Raw genomic sequence first — 3,740 nt, 5'->3', positions numbered from 1 at the left:
GCTGTGCAGTCTTTCAATGGCTAAACCACCATAGTTATTCACTGTAACTGGAATATTTTTTTAATCTCTCATCTCATCCATGTATTCTCTACTCACTTGTTCTAATTTCTAGTACCCTGGGAAAATCCTTCTTCTTTCCTTAGATTTTATTTCAGAAGCTATTTTTGGTTAGTCTTTTTTGATTTCACAGAACAAAGGCTATGTTGTGTTGTAGCTCATATGTTGAGCTATGAGACAACATCAGTGCTTCTCATACTTAAATTTCACATAAATCCCTTAAATGTCATATAAAGTGGTATATTAAAATTCAGTATAGCTGAAATGGCGTGAGCAGAAGAAATGAATAAACAGGAACAAAGAGAATAGTCTAAGAAATTTATACAGAGAAGAAATCAAGAGCTACATTTTTATTTTATGTATGTTTCATTTTTCTTTATTTAAGCACCATGTTTACAAACATGCTTGTAATTTGGTTTTAGTTATAAATAAAAAAGAACACATTTTTAAAGAGTCTTGGTATCAAATCTGGAGGTACTCATGAACTACTCTGAATAATGTTCTTGGGATCTACTTTGTGTCAAGAATCAAACCCAGTGTTCCTGCATGAAAAATATGTGCTCCACTTCTTTAAGCTACTTCCCTTGTCCAGCTATCTTTATTTCCTAATATTTAATGCTGATTTTTGACCAAGTCTACAAAGGTGGACAATTGCTAATGGGTGGTCACTATTAGGTGTAGGAGAAAATATATGTCAATTAATTGCTAGTTTTCCTTTACCAATGTGTTTAAAACTTTAAAACTACATTGAATAATAAAAAATAGAAAAAACAACTTTTTTCCTCACAGTTTAAATGATAAATTGAGACTTTCACTTACAGAATGCCTTCTTGTATTGACTGACCCTTCTAAAATAGCCTCATAATTAGTCATTTGTGTTGGTAATTTCAGTTATCTACTTACTACAATAGGAGATAATGAGTTGTCAGAACCACTGTATTTATGGAGAGGAGTCCAGAGAGATAGTATAGAGGGTAATTTATTTGTCTTAGAGACAGCTGACCAGATACTATCCCCAATATCCCATATGGTCCTCAAGCCCAGCCATGAGTGATCTTTGAGTGTAGATTCAGAAGTAAGCCCTGAGCAATTCAAGATAGAAAAGAAAAAAAAATCAAAGAAAAAAATAAAGAACTGCTATGTTTTTATAATATCTAATAGTATGATCTTTAGAGATCAGACACATATAAAAATTATCTGGAGATATATAAAAGATTTTTAAAAAATTACGTAAGGGAAACCCTGTGAAAAATAATAGGCAATCTAATAAATGTTAAGTTACAGAGTGATATGTGAATTACAGTAATTTCTTAGTAATTACTATTTCTTAGTAATTTGAAATATTTTATTTTTTAAATCTTCTTCAAAGAGACTTCTAATGAAAATATTTGGGATATTTAGCAAGTGCCTGAAAAAAAATTTAAAATTTGACTGCAATTATGGTTGTCACAATCCTCTGAGAATCAACTAAAACTTAAAACACATTCTAACAAATGAACGTTAAGGTATGTGTTTTAATTTCACAACAGTTGTCATTGAAAAAAATTCAATAAAAGAACACAAGGATAAATATTATTACATCAGCTTATAAAGCACATAGCCATAAAAAGAAACAGATATAAAAAGACTGCAAGGCAAAAGAAGTCATCTGGGAACCAAAAGGCTCTGGAGACACACAATATGTGCACCAACACTAGGAACTGACCCTGAGCTCTACGCCTCCATCTCCAACCAAGTTGCAATAAGACTTCTATCTAGCTGGCCCTCCTCTGAACTTGGACCCTTGATCTGCTTTTGAGTTAGCCTGAGTCGAAGAAACAGAACCATTTTATGAACTGTGTAAGTAAAAGTATTTCATTCCATGAAAATAATTTGATGCATTGAGCTAATATTTTTAAATTTTATTTTAGCAATGGCTTTATCTATAACTTTCAGTGCTCAGGGGTTATACTCTGCTCTAGGCATGAGGATCATGTGTCCAGTCCTTTGAGTATCTCTCCAGTATGAGATCATATATTTTTATCCACAAGAAGAAATGATCTTACAAGTTGCATAGTTAGATCAGATTGGGAGATGAGGGGATAAGGTATAAAATATGATAGGTGCATTTACTTATTCCAGGAAACTATAGATAATACACAGTTTATTCTACCTTTAGTGAAAAAATTATTATGGTTCATTAGTCCAATTGCTAAATCAGTGTCTCATACTTTTATCATGATTAAACATGATTATTTGGTGATTAAAATTGCAAAGAATTATTATAATTTGGTGACTGAGAAATGTAAAGAAATTATAAATGTCTGAGAAATTTATTTGTATGCTCAAATAGTCTTAATGAAAATTTATATTGTACAGTCTGACCATCTACCAGACACCAGGTACCTTTCCAACTTTAGAGACATAGAAAGAATCTAGACTATTGAAGACCTTATATTACTCATAGGTGAAGGATATTTATGAGAATATGAGAATTGGGAGCTTAAAAGAATCCCAATTATAAAATGAGTTAGTTGTGTGAAATTTTGGAAATATTTTAGAATATGAATGATATGTAGTTTATATATCAAAAAAATAAATTTAAAGTGAATTTTAAAATACAGGTCACAAGATATTCTAGTAAAAGTTTTAAAAATGGAATGCTTATAAAATACTTGCAGTATTTACATAACAAGTTACAAATAATTGAGTGCTATTTTTAAGAGAAATTTCTTTTTTATTAGTTACTGTTGAGCATATCTGAAAAATAATATAGTGATTGAGCCAGAATATGAATCTAGAATTCACACAATATAACCATGCTATTACCGTGTTTTTTGTTTGTTTCTTTTTTTTTATTTTTGTGTCACACCCTGTGACACTCAGACTATGTGCTTAGAAATAAATCCTGGCTCGGGGGATCATATGGGACATTGGAGGATCAATCCAAGGTCCTTCCTGGATCAGCCGTGTGCAAGGCAAATGCCCTACTGCTGTGCTATTACTCCTGCCCCTCTTGCCACGTTTTGAACAATATTAATAACACCATAAAGTACTGCCAGATATGATCCTAGTGATGCCTAGGCATAACACCACTACCAAAGTGCCAAAACAACACAGGGCTAGATCATAAAAAAGAAATTAAAAGAAAAGTTTGTTTTTCTTAATGATTGTTACTTTTATGTAAACTCCAATTTTATTGTGAGATTTAATCATTTTAAATTAATTTTATTGGCTCTCTGAGTACATATATTAGTATGAACTTTATGCCATGCTTCACTTATTAATCAACTCTTAATACAAAAACTAAGCACTTTTTCTCTTTTTATCCTCTATTTATCCATTCATTTCTATTTTAAATGTAAAATTCCTTCAAGGAATAGTTGAAGTGGTACTTCATATGGGTGACCTTGTATAACCTGCAAATATTTAGGTTTCTGCTTTAATTTACAGTTGCCTTAACATTAATTGTTCCTTGCTATTTGAACTTTTCTCATGGAAGTCCTAATTTCTGTTATTTTCCAGACAGCATTTTCCAATTCATATCTACAAGTTACTCTGCAACTCTCAATTCTACTACTCACTGAAAAAAAAGAAATGCAATGTTGTGATAAATATACATCTTTTTCTCTGAAATAAAAATATTATTCTGTTAGAAATTCCTCAAAAAGTCCATTTTAACAAAATGAATAAAAACAGGTTTT

Source organism: Suncus etruscus, chromosome 9, assembly GCF_024139225.1.
Source record: "Suncus etruscus isolate mSunEtr1 chromosome 9, mSunEtr1.pri.cur, whole genome shotgun sequence".
NCBI lineage: Eukaryota > Metazoa > Chordata > Mammalia > Eulipotyphla > Soricidae > Suncus > Suncus etruscus.
The sequence above is the reverse complement of the archived record's forward strand: the minus strand, read 5'-3'. Positions refer to the sequence as shown.